Source organism: Podarcis filfolensis, assembly GCF_964270895.1.
Source record: "Podarcis filfolensis genome assembly, chromosome: 11".
Classification (NCBI taxonomy): Eukaryota; Metazoa; Chordata; class Lepidosauria; order Squamata; family Lacertidae; genus Podarcis; species Podarcis filfolensis.
This window is the reverse complement of record NC_139613.1, coordinates 36,968,532-36,983,004: the sequence shown is the minus strand read 5'-3', so window position 1 is coordinate 36,983,004 and position 14,473 is coordinate 36,968,532.

The following is a 14,473-nucleotide window of genomic DNA, read 5'->3' as shown; positions in this document are numbered from 1 at the left end:
TTGGGAGTAATGCTTTGTAGTTTTCACTGTTTTTTTTAATCAAAGTTACTCTAATTTCGTATGTTGCTCTATTTTTTATAAAAAGTATGGTCTATAACTAATTAGTTAATTAAGTAATACTTCTCGTTTTATGCTCTATTTGCAAACTTCCGACTGTCATTATGTATCCAAAACCACGACATCCATGTACAAGAGGGAGGTATCAGCAAAATCAGTAAAAATAAAAAGTAGGGAAAAGCTCTAAGAGCATAGCTGTCAACTTTTCCATTTTCTTACAAGGAATCCTATTTGGAATAAGGGAATTTCCCTTTAAAAAGGTGAAAAGTTGAGAGGCAGAGAGGAAAATCCTGAATTAGGTCAGAAAGGGAAATAGAATGGAAACAGCCTGGAAATGGCTCCCAGGCCTCTGGAACAGATTTGGGGTTGGTGCAGGGGGAGAAGTGAGGAATCCCTTTTGCACAAGCAGAAATCTTTGTCCTGGTGGAAATCATCAGTAGATTACTGTCCAAGGCTTCCTCTACTGACCTCAGGGCACCAACCAGCAGATACTGACAGACGTGCCAACTCTAGGGGGTCAAAGGGATCCAGATCACTTGGTCCATACTATGTTCCTGTGTCAGCCTGGACAGCTCAGTTAGTTACAGCATACTGCTGATAACACCAAGGTGGCAGGTTTGATCCCTGTATGGGGACAGCTCCCTATTCCTGACTTGCAGGACGTTGGACTAGATGATCCTCAGGGTTGCTTCCAACTCTACCATTCTGTGATTCTATGTGCAAGTGTGGGCTTGTCGGAGAAAACCTGACTGCACTGGGTTCCTGAGAGGGACATGTACGCTGGTTGCAATAAGTTGAAAGGTGTGGTCCCAGAGAAAGGGAAGTTGTGCTGACCTCCAGGGTGGGGCAAGCAAGCTGGATGCTGTCTCTGGATCCCTGGAAAGCAGTCCTGTCCAAGGGAGAGGGTGCTAAGGGGTATGGCAGAAGCTTGTGGAGTTTTACCTCAAGAGGGAGGGAGGAAGTGGGATATTTGGCTCCCCTTATATTACAACAACAATAATAATTTTATTATTCATACCCTGCCCATGACGCTTCATGCGAAAAGTAGTATCAGTTGGATAGGATGCAACAAATATCTTTCTGGCACACGCAAATGTTTTTTTTCTTTTCTTTACATTTATTCAAAAGCATTGGTGTGCACCTTGCTCCATATTTAATATTCAGAACATTAGCAGCTATACTAAACACACACACAAGAACAATAACTTAATTCACACTTTTCAGACCCTCTGGCACTGATATGCTCATGACTGCCTTTGTTGAAATGGGATTGTGCTGTGGTTTCACAAAAGGATTCCTGTCTGGGCAAGATCCAGTGTCCCACCTAGATTTCCCTAAAGTCACGGTCACACCCAGCTCTGCAGCTGGGGCTGAGAGATTGTTTTGACAGTTAGACACACTGGATTGGCCAGTCTATCTACTCTTGAATGCATCTGAGGTCTTTAGCTAGGTCATCCCAGTAACCCATGTCATTTGCACAATCTCTTCAGAGGATACAGGAGGGGTTGTTTTCTCTCTCCAGTTGGTGACAAAATAGTAGCTCACGTTTTTAGGGTAAGGCGGTGGGGGTGGGGGGAGAAGGGAAAAATCCAAATGTGTAAATAATGTGAGACATGGGAGCCGAAAGGAAATTATGCAGAACACATTGCTGCAGGAGAGATAAGAGCATATCTTATTGGAGAGCTCATCTCTTAAAGGGGCTTTTGCTTACAAACCAAATGAAAAACAATTGCAACATGCTCATATGCTAGTGGCAGTGAGAATTACGGTCACTTGTTACTGGAAAGGGTGCTAATTTGGAATATTCCTGAGCCAAATGATGGCAAATTGCCTTAAGTAGAAAGCACACCCAAAACCTTAAAGAAAAGAAACACACAACATATACAAGGATTTGCACTATATGACTGTGAAATGATTATTACTACTTTAAAAAAACACCTGAAGGCAGCCTTTTAAAGGGAATTATTTAAATGTTTGAGGTTTTATTGTGTTTTTAATATTTTGTTGGGAGCCACCCACAGTGGCTGGGGCAAAGCAGTCAGATGGGTGGCATTTATTATTATTATTATTATTATTATTATTATTATTATTATTATTATTATTTTCTATCAGAACAGCATGGTAATATCCTTCTATCTGGGATGGTCGTCCTCTTCCACCGAGCGCGCAGCTTCGGGAGGGACGCACATGGAGCGGTGAGGGAGGAAGGAGACACCCGCCTAGCCAGCCAGATCAGCCGAATCAACCCTGGCGATCAATGGGGTGACAGATGTCGCAGCCAGATCGCCCTCACATCCATGGTAATATCCCTGTTATATCTACAAGGATTTTTTTAAAGATATACAATGTATCAATATATCAACAAGGCCGATAATGCCCTGTGATTCTGTATGTGGCCGCACTTGTGTTTGATTATGTTGAGTTTTGAAAATTTCAATAACTAATAATAAAACGCTTAAAACTTACTGCCGTCAGCAAGCAGGATCAATATAATAGAATTGTAGAGCTGGAAGGGACCCTGAGGGCCATCTAGTCCAACCCTCTGCAATGCAGTAATCCTGCCCACAGCTGTCCCTGGGTGGGCTTGAACCACCAACCTTCTGGTTAACAGTCAGATTTATGGTTATTGGAAGAGAGGTATCAATGCTGCTAGAGCCAACACATGCTGGAGATCTCTGACACTTGGGACTTTTATGGTGAGAAATATTGGACAAATCCACTCACCCCGGAATCCTAACAAGTTTGGGATGAAGCACAAAGGCCCAAAACATACTTCTCACCATGATCTTGTATAGAGCTAAGTATGTTTAAGTCTATGCAGATCAAGAGGTTGAACTGCGTCTATCTTTGTGCATGCTGCATTAAAAGTACAGTGGTACCTCGGGTTACATGCACTTCAGCTTACATGTGCTTCAGGTTACACACTCCGCTAACCCAGAAATAGTGCTTCAGGTTAAGAACTTTGCTTCAGGATAAGAACAGAAATCGGGCTCTGGCGGCGCAGTGGAAGTGGGAGGCCTCATTAGCTAAAGTCGTGCTTTAGGTTAAGAACAGTTTCAGGTTAAGAACGGACCTCCGGAACGAATTAAGTACTTAACCTGAGGTACCACTGTAATGGAGCTTGTGTCTGGGATATTGGAAGTGCCACAATTTCAAGGCAATCCTATACATGTAGACTTAGAAATAAATCCAAGTATGTTCAGTGGAACTTGCTTGGAAAATGTGTAAAGGACTGCAGCCTAAAAACGAGTAAATATTAGTGTCTTCCCATGTGATAATGCCATGCCCGGGGAGTTCTCTGAGCAAGTTATAAATCCTTATGTGCTGCGAATGTGTACAGCTTGTAGTGAATATTTGAATAGATTCATGCCATCCAGCTGCAAATATATGCTACATTAATTCATGAATTTGGCAGCTGTGGTGTGCATTGCAATGCGGTAAACGATTTTGAAGTTGATATTATAAATATGTGAAGCCGGAGACTTTCAACACCCCACTCAGTTCCCATGCCCATTTCTCAGCCATCCATCTGTTTCTTTCACATGATGGCATGGTTTGATAAAACTTCAACATGGGCTGTATCGAATCATGATTACAGGAAGAGATTTGAAAGGCATTTGCTTGAGAGTGTAAAGGCATTCAGAGATGACTTGGCCCCAGCACTCCACACTCTGGTAGCTTCCAGACTGTATTATTGCAACAGGCTCTGTGTAGGACTGCCCTCAAAGACAACTTCAGCTGGCCCAGAATGCAATTTTCGAGAATCCAAGACCAGGGAGAAGAGTCGGTGGAAGAAGATTGGAAAAAATTCAAAGATTATTTACAGAAATACTGTAAAATTAACGAATGCTAGAAAAATGATGGAATGAAGTTATATGGCTTTAGCAGAAAGGTTATAAGGAATTAAGTATAAATGGATTTTCAATGTATCAAAGGGAAAAAAATAAGGTTATAATAAGTTAAGATAAATTACAGGACAGAAAACTGAGGAAGATGGAAAGGATTTGCTGAAACAGTTAATTGAAGTGGAATACAAAAAGGGAGGTGTGAGGAAGTCGTGGAAATAAGTGAATGAAAGATAAGATACTGAAATAATGGATGTGTTTTATGTAGTGTTTTTGTTTTTGTATTGTATTGTATTGTTTTGTTGAATTATTTTTTTCTCTTTTATACCCTTTAAACTGTTAATAAATATTATTTTAAAAAAAGAGAGAGAGAGAGTGAGCTCAGTTGAGGAAGACAGAGGTGAGCTGTCATGCTCTCCTGCACTAGGGTTGCCATATTTCAACAAGTAAAAACAAGAACACCCCGAAAGTTGTTGATGCCAAAACCCCCGCAATTTTTCAATTGACAAAGCCAAATTTCAGAAATTCCCCCCCGGACATTAATTTTGCCTTTGAAATCCTGGTAATGTCTGGGAAAATCTGGACGTATGGCAGCCCTATCCTGCACCTTCTCCTATCCTACCCTCTCCTTTTCCCCAGCCTGATTTACCTTGAAGTACAGATTTGTCTAGGGAGGCAATGCTTCAGTGGACATTTAAAGGTCTTTTTTTCCCACACAGGGGATGTCTGGGGAGCCCTAGCCTGCCTCTGATCTGAAGGACCTCTTCCCCTAATCAGGGGTGATGGTCTGGAGCAGCAGACCCTCCAAGTGTCCCTATTTTCTAGATGTACAGAAGCAGTCCTGGTTTCTGATTTGATCCCAGAATGTCTCGCTTTTCCTTAGGATGTCCCTATTTTCATCAGATGAAATGTTGTAGGGTGTGGAGTTATGGAACCCTCGAGCCAGGGAGATACCTTCCAAAGTTTCTCCAATGAAAATAGGGACATCCCATGATAATTTTACTACTTATACCCCACACATCTTAATGGGTTGCCCCATGCAATCTGGGCAGCTTCCAACATATATTTTTAAAAGCATTAAAAAAATTCCCTTCAAACAGCTCAGGGGTGGGATAACTCCATACCCTCCAGCATTTCTTCAATGAAAATAGAGAGATCCTAAGGAATACCCTTAAGATGCAGTGAATACCCATTCAGTTCCCCACAAATGAGCATTGCAAGGAAGCTGATAAAAGTTACTGCATAGTTGGCCAAGCCATACAAAGGTTCCTCCTATGGAATTTTGTTTTGTGAGATGGCTTTGAAAAGCAATTTGAAAGCCAAGTAATTATTTATCAGAAGTTGGCATTGTGCAACATTTTTAATATCAAATGTACTGATCTCAGTGTATGTCTAGTAATAGATAATAGATGTGAACAAATAAATTAACCAACAGGGATATGTAGGTCAATGCCCCAAGCTATCCTTGGTTCCCCCCCCCCCCATAAAACATTAGAGTTGGCACATTCAAACCAGCTGAACAAGGGATAATTCTTTTATTCGTAAGTAACGTGCTTTCATTATCATGATTTGAACAAAAAGCTTTGTGCAGAATCTTAATTTCATTAATGGCTAATAATCACATCCCTTGGAACTTTGTGAACAAACTTCACATTCAGGCGAATTTGTTCCATCAAGTGTTAGAATTCAGCCTGAACAGAAGTAAACCCCCAGCCCCTCTGCTTGGCTAGAAGTGTATGATAAATAAAATATCAAGAGTCTAATGATTTGCATTAAAGATCACTCCCTGGATTCTCACACTCCCTCTTCAATAAGATGCTATCGTATGGAAACCTTAATCAGTATGCAATCTCTGCATTCTGATTTCTACCCACAATCACCTCCTCTGTAGTTGATTGGAGGCTAGAATGCAAGCCAGCAAGACTGTGGTAAATGCATACCAATGAAACTAAGGTTGTTTTTTTAATGTTTCTGCTTTGTGCCATTGGCTTCGTGCTAAAATCTATAACCTGTTTATGATTCTAGACATCTCATTCAACAAACAGTGTGGACATTGTTTTAAAGAGCTCTTGTATCACAATGAAACATGGTATGTGTTGCGTGTCAAGGTCCCCAAGACACCCCCCAATAAAACACAATTAACACATGATTTTTAGTTTAAGGTTTTTGGCATAATTTTGGCCACAACTTTATTAAAATTACAAGCAATGTGAGTAGTTGCTTAGGCATTGGTTGCGACTATCTGACCCCGCATGGGGACAGACTGACATTCGCACGCCCACAAAGTCAAAAAGGGAAAACATTTTGGGGAGAGAGACAGGACTGGGTACCATGCCTCACCTCTCCCCAAATGTTCCCAGGGGCTCTTGCGTGGCCCTAGCCCCTTGACAGGGGTTCGGACAAAAGCATGGCGAGCCCCTGGATTCCTTTAAAGGAAAACCCTTGCAGCAGCAGCATTTTGGAGGGGCAGGCACAGCCAATCCATACCTCTCCACCAACCAATTCCTAAACCAATGCCTAACCACAACCTTACAAGTTGTGACGATTTGCTACGCAGTAGGGCAACAACCAAATGGCACCAGCCAATCAGCCAAATGGACAAAATTCCTATCGGGCCCCTTCCCCAAAAGCAGACGACCCCATGACAGGCATAGCAAGGTCAAGCGAACAACCTGAAACAAGGGAGGGAGGGAGGGAGGGTGATCCGATGCACGCAGCGAAAAGAGGAAGCTCAATGCTGTGCACAGGGTATTTAAAGGCTATGGCTGTCAAGTCACAAAATGGCAACATTTAATTCTCCCCCGCATCAGAAAGCTCAATGATAATGGTGGCCAAACTCTTTTCCCGCCCAGCAACAATGGGTATCTTGTTAGCCCCCACCGCAACACGTGCTCTCCATGAAGGAGAACACGCTGTATCAAAATAGGTAACAGAGTACAGGGATTTGGCAAGAATTAGTCAGTCACCTGCTTAAAAAACTTAAGTAAAGCACAGGGTGGCTTTTAACCAACAACCTGTGAGCTTTTGGCTCGCTTGCTGTGTACAGGGGTTGCTAATATAGCACTTGCAGGCATTGGTGTGTCTGCCGCTATGGTGCTGGCAAAAGGTCTGAGGAAATATCACCTCAAAAATCTGCAATGCAAAGGACAGTGTTTGCTCTTCCTGCTCAATTCCTGTTTCACTGGCTTAGCCTTCTTACTTTGAACAACCCTTCCCCCAGCACCCAACACACACACCCTCCATTTCATTGGATACCAGGATTGGACACCCACCATTCCTTCCCTTCTAAACTGAAGAGAGATGCAAATTGCTTCTTTCTGTGAGTGAGTGCAGCAGTCAGTTGGGGGGCTGAAGGAAGGCACACTGGCACCATTTTGTGGCCCTGTCTCTTTTTCTGCTCTTCTAGATGTAGCAGCCATTTTGTGTTCTGCAACACACCCCATGACAGCCTTTAATGCACGGCCATTTTGTGATCTGCACCAATGGAACTTCTGAAAGTACCCGCTTGCCCAAGGATGGCGTGCCTGTGGGTGGAATGCCATACTCGAGGCCCTTCCAAGTAAATTATTCTGTTTTTAAATCAGGAGAACAGAACCTTGGACCTGAGGGCCAAATGCAGCCCTCTAGACTGCGCCATCTGGGCTGTAGGAGTCTGCCCGGATCACACCCATCCCCATATAGCTCCATGCCCTCTTCAGGTGCCTTTGCCAGGCTAGAATGTGTCTTTCAATGGCGATAATGAATCCCTCACGTTGAAAAAATGGTTATCCAGCCTGGGTTAAAACATGGTTAATGAGACCCAGCCAACATCACACAATTCTTTCAGATCCTGGCTTGTCATGAAACTATAGTTTAAATAAGATACAGTTCCCAGAGTTTTGACATCATGGGAAACATTGGTTAGCATAAAACCTGGTGCAGATACTTCCAGTCTTTGTTACATGAAGCAGGTGTGTGCATGATCTTGAGGCTCACATAGTTGAAAACCATTTTTTAAAAATCTGAGCCAGACCATTTCTCATTTGTGTTCCCTTCCTTAGCCTTTTTTCGATCTCCTTGTCTGCCTTCATTAATCTTTTCATACCTTTGCTGTCTAAAGGTCCTGCCCCCACTCTGGTCCAGTTTACTGCTCTTAAAGCATTTAAATAAAAGCATTTCTGTGCTTTTAGCAAAGGGTTTGTCTGTAAACCAAAGATCAGATCATGCATCTCTTTGTAATTAAGCTGACCGATAAAGAAAACGATGTATATTTATTGCCCTTCAGTCCTCGGGGTTTGAAACAGACTGCTGAAGGCAGATTTGTGGATATTAATAACACAAGATAACGTCAAACAAAATGTATGTTTTATGGCAGACCCACAGAACATCCCATCATAGGAAAGAAATGTCTGGTGAATCTTCAGATTAGTTCATATGATTAAAATCTGATTAGAGCAGAGATTGGACAGAAAACATAAACCTCTATTATCCAGGACAAATATGAAGCTGCAAGTGTCGTAAATATTTTGGTCAAGCCTTATTATACTTTAAGATTTTGAGCTCTTTGATAGCTTTATTGCATTTGATGTCATTACGGAATGGCAGACCTCGTATATTAAGAACTGATGTATTTGCGTACTCTTCATTATATGTTTATTGCCTGGTAATAAAACCACATTTATTTATACATTTGGCATATTTGTATTGTTAAACATTTATGATGCATAATTAATTCTTGCTGTAATAAAGCTGACAAATTATCGGCAATAATTAGAGTTGATTCATATGGCACACTGAGAAGAAAAAGCATTAAATACTTTCAGGTGTGTTGATAGAGAGCAGCAAACATATGCCAAACCCAATATGCCCCCTCTATATAAATGGTATCTGCTAACCACTTCTTTGGAACCAATTTGTGATTCATTTATGAAATTACTAATATTAATCTGAAACTTAGCTGGAAGAAAGGCCCCATTGTGTGAGAAGGCTGTCGCCAGGAAAATACATTCTGAGCCTACTGAGGTGGTAGAAAGGTTTTGAAGTCATCCGTAGAGCTGAAAGGCCAGAGTTAAGTTGTAGAAGCATCCATACCCTGGACACTGAAAGCTCCAAGTTCAACCTCTGTGTAAGGCTTGGAAAAACTCCTGCCTGAAACCTAGGCGAGCCCCTAGGTGAGATGGTGCAATGGTTTGACTCAGTGAATTGCAGCTTCCTAGGAATTAAACACCTCAAGAACCACTTCTCCACATATAAAGTGACCCAGACTCTGTGTTCATCATCTGAGGCCCTTCTCTGTGTGGCTCTTCCACATGAGGTCCAGAGAGTGGCAACATGAGAACGGGCCTTTTCTACAGTGGCTCCTCGTTTGTGGAATGCTCACTCCCGGGAGGCTCACCTTGCACCTTCTTTTGGCAGCAGGCAAAAACGTTCCTCTTTAACCAGGACTTTGGCTCATTAATATTCTACAGCCTGTGTTTGTAGGGGAGGCGGTATTGTTTTGATGTTTCTGCTTAATTTGTGCTTTTATCTTGTACAGTGGTACCTTGGTTCTCAAACTTAATCCATTCCGGGAGTCAGTTCGAAACCATTTGAAAACCAAGGTGCAGCTTTTGATTGGCCGCAGGAGCTTCCTGCACCCAATCGGAAGCCACGTCGGACGTTCAGCATCCGAAAAACGTTCGCAAACCGGAACTCTTACTTCCAGGTTTGCTGCGTTTGGAAGCCAATTTGTTCGGAAGCCAAGCCATTCAGAAAGCAAGGTACCACTGTATTTTTATCTTGTGAGCCGCCCTGAGATATATAAATCATCACAATCATCACCACCATCGATGTGAAGACCTGTGATGTAGCGAGTACAGTATCTGGAAACCCCAAACTTTCATGGGGCCACTCATGTGCAGAATCTCCAGGTCAGTGTCACACACCCTTGTTGGCACAGGGACAGAAATGGAGAGTTGTACAGAACTGAGTCAATACATGGAGCAAGTTTTCAAGTGTTATGCCAACTGGTGAAATACCAACATTACCAGACAGATTGGTGAAGGGGTTGGGGACAGAGAAAGAGACGTCATATTATACAAATCAAAAATTATCTTTGTAAACAAAGACATAAATTGCCATAATATATTATCCTGCCATATTAAATCATTCTACATCAGCAGCCAAATCTGAAAAAATCACAATAGATTAAAGGTTGCAGTACAATCTACAGTATGTGACACTTGAGTTGATGAATGGGGCTTGTTTTTTCCAAAGCTCAATAAGTGAAGACTAATGTAGTTCCAAGTTGTTATATTTCTGCCTTCCTTCTTTATGCAGATGTGGTTTGTACATTTCAACATTTCAACACACTCTTAAATCTTGCTTTCTTGTTCAGACAACTGAAGTATGGTGCAGACATCCTCCAGTCTCTTGCATAACATATCTGTGATGCTACAATTGCTTCAAAATATTAATGTGCACATGCAGAAGGCTTTGAAGCTAATGGATTCACAGTGCCCACCCACTAAATATCTATCATCGAACTTAGCTTATCATCTGACTGTAGTGGGTCCGTCCCTAGCTATACCTATTTCATGAATGACTGTAGCCATTTTTGACCATATATAAGATCCTCATGCTTCTGACAGGTGCTGTGTGTATAGCTGCAGTTAAATTATATACTATTATTTTTCCTATATTCCATTTTATTTATTTCCTATATGTATGCTTTTGTCATCTGATGTTGTGTTACAGTATTTTTTCTTAGCCTAGTTTTATTCCTAGCCTTAGTTTTATTCAATAATAAAAGTGAAGGTAGCTTTTCCTCTCAAAATCCACAGCAGCTAAGAATTATTTAATAATAGCTTTTAAATGTACAGTTTTTCCATCCAGTTGGTGGGGACTGATTCAGGACGATTTAGGAATTTCCAGGACCCTTGGCATTTCTCCTCTTTCTAGTAGCTTCTGGATGAGGCCATGACTATTTGTTTATTTATTACCCAAGATGGCTGGATTACTGATCAACAAAAAACTGAAATGAAATTGAGCAGAAATTTGGAATTGCACAAATCATAAATAAATCAGGGTTTGACTCCAATTTCCTACATCTGGAAACAGATAGGTAGCCGTGTTGGTCTGCCATAGTCAAAACAAAAAAAAAATTTTCCTTCCAGTAGCACCTTAAAGACCAACTAAGTTAGTTCTTGGTATGAGCTTTCGTGTGCATGCACACTTCTTCAGATACACTGAAACAGAAGTTGCCAGATCCTTCTATATAGTGAGAAGGTGGGGAGGGGTATTACTCAGAAGGGTGGTGGGAATGGGTGATTGGCAGATAGCTGTGATGAGCCTGTTGACGACTCTTAACGACTGCATGCACACGAAAGCTCATACCAAGAACTAACTTAGTTGGTCTTTAAGGTGCTACTGGAAGGAATTTTTTTTTTTTTGTTTTGACTACATCTGGAAGTCATAGTTAATTTATTTGCATGCTGCATTTTCTGCACAGGCGTTGTGCTCAAAGATGATAACAGAACAGGTGATTTAAAGACAATCACCATAATTGTGACAGATTACAACATTATAGCATTGCAAGTTCAACAAATCCAGTTTATTTAAGATATACTGAAAGGCTAAATGAGTGTCAAACACACCAATAGGTGAGTTAACAATATCCAGTGTCAATAATAGTACTCTCAAGTGCCTAATAAGGAATTCATTCAACAGTGCATAATTAGTACTGCAGTTCTGTTCCTCCATGTTGATGGCACTGGACAACTGCTAGTTTTGGGGTGGGTGGGAGAAGGTATTGCTAATGGTTCTCCCACTGAGAGTGGAAGGTAGGAACAGGGCATTTGGGGAGTGGAGTAGGGGCAGGACACTGCTGATAATTGGATTCACTGGATTTATGGACTCTCTGAGGGTGCAGCCCTTGAGCTATGCCAGTCCAGAGGTGGCAAAAGTTGTAACACAAAGTCCCCCACCCTGAAAACCCCCACCCATTTTCCTCCTCCCTTGCCAGTGCAGATCAGAAAACAGGGTGGAAAATGACATAGCTGTCTGCCGTGATGCACATCTTTGAATTTTGTGATGCAGTTCTTTGCTCAAAAGCTATGTCAATGTGCATTTTTAAAATGTGTATTTTGAGACAGAATACACTTTGAAATGCGGGTTTTCAGAGAGAATACATTTATAAATGTACACATTGTGAGAAAATATGTTCAGAATACCATTTAAACACATATTTAAATGCACATGGGTGTGAATGCAGAGATTAATGATGAAATGGGATGGAATACGCTTATAAACGAACACATGGGAAAAGTGGCATGAACTTGAAAGATATAGATATGTCCATTCTCCCCTTTTTCAATTGTATATTTCATTTTAAATACATTGCGGAGGATGTTATATTTCATGACACAATGACAATAAATCTTACTGATTTATTATATATTAATAAAAAAGATTTAAACCAATAAATTCCTTGCCCAATAAAGAGTAATATCAGCAAAAACTGTGAGACCGGGAAAGTCGTTTTTCATATTGCCTGGTCTATCTTCCATAGATCCTTCTCTCACAGTTTCAGAATCCTGATACTGGAAGAATGCATAAACTAAATTTTCTCAGTAGAAAAATGTTGTCAGTAGAAAAAGTAGTATTGGACATTTCTAGCTTGCAACACGGTTTCCCAGCAAGCATGTTGGCTCAGCTCTTTGTTTTTGTTCCGAACTGCTCATCTGTCTGTACGCAGGGCAAGCAATTTATCCAAAATCTTTCCATCTGAGGCAGTACAATTGTAAATAGTCATTTGGCTGCTCAGCAGTGGTGGTGCTATGTGCAAGCATGATACCAGATTTTAAACCCTGGCTCCACTCAACATGTGGAAATACTAAGTCATTCCAAATGTTATATTGGGAGATAGATTATCCTGCATTTCCAAATCCTATTAAACAATATCATGTTGATGATGTGCTGGGTAGCTGATAGACCTAATGGGTAGACAGTATTGCTCTAGCAAGTATTTTAGCACCCCTTACCATAACTTGGGCCATTTTCCTACTAATGTTTCAGTATTAGCTCAGATATCTGGTTTAGTGAGCAGAGTATTTAATGCTAGCTGTAGCACTTACAGTAAATGTAGATGATCTGGAATTCGCATTCAAGACCATGTTTCTGGTTGCTTTTTTATGTGTACATGTAAAACACTATACAAGCACACCTTAAAAAGGTAAAATGTAGAACATTGGTCAGCATCATTTGAATCCTGGTTGCCCAGATTTCATTTTAACTCGGTCTTGCCCCTTTTCCTATAATCACTTCACGACATGATGGCCACATGAGGGGAGGGGAGACAGCTTGTGCTAACCATGATCTGGCCAATTTTTGTGCACCCAGTCCCACAAGCTCCTGACCACTGTTTGGAATATGACCTGTAAACGCAGCAACTTAGGTATTCTTATGTCCCACATATGACCTAAACTTTCATTGGTGATTGTCATTAAATGCATGACAGGTTATCCTGTATACACTTCAGTACCCAAGAGTAACCAAAAGAGACTCCCCCAAATATATCAGTGATTGTAAGGAATCAGATATCCTGGACCCAGGTTGCTAAGGGCCTTGTAAATTCATATAAGAACCTTTAATCTGGGATAGCTCAGTTTGGTAGAACACGAGACTCTTAATCTCAGGGCTGTGGGTTCAAGCCCAGGTTGGGCAAAAGATTCCTGTATAGTATTAATACCTTTATTGTCACTGTACAACCTGTGTACAATGAAATTAATTGAGCCTCCCCCCCCCCCGAACACTCAATCTCTTATCGAACAACACATCACCTCGCAAGTCAATTGTGCTGTGTTATTTTCCGTTCAACAGCCTAACAGCCCATGGATAGAAGCTATTTTTTAGCCTGTTGGTACGGCTGATTATACTTCTATATCTCCTGCCCGAGGGTAGAAGATTAAAGAGGTGCTAGCCAGGGTGTGAATCATCCCTGAGAATTTTTCTCGCTCTACTAAGGCAGCGATCCCTTGCGATGTCATCTAGCAGACTCAAGGGACAGCCCATGATATCATGTGCTGTATTCACCACCCTCTGTAGAGACTTTCTGTCCGTGGCTGTCAAGCCAGCATACCACACTGTGATACAATATGAAAGGGCACTTTCTATTGTGGACCGGTAAAAGGAGTTCATCAATTGTTGTTTAACATTATTCTTTCGCAAGACCCTGAGGAAATGGAGTCTCTGTTGGGCCTCTCTGACCATCTGAGTTATGCTGATTTTCCAAGTGAGGTCCTCACTAAGGTAAACTCCCAGGAATTTAAAGGAGGAGATGGTATTATAGGGGGTTGGACTAGATTACCCTCATGGTAGCTTCCAGTTCTACAGTTCTGTGATTCTATGAAACTTGGAGAAATGAGCAGACAACACAAACTTTTAAGCACTACCTGGGAGAGAAAAAGGAAGCACAAGCTTTTGGCACTTTTCACCTATGTAGTCCTTTCCTCTCAAGAGGAGATGACAGCTCTTACTACCATCCCATCTTGTTTAGCCCTTGGTAACCTCATTTTTTCAGTTGGGGCAGCAAATGTGCCTCTGTGCAAACAACT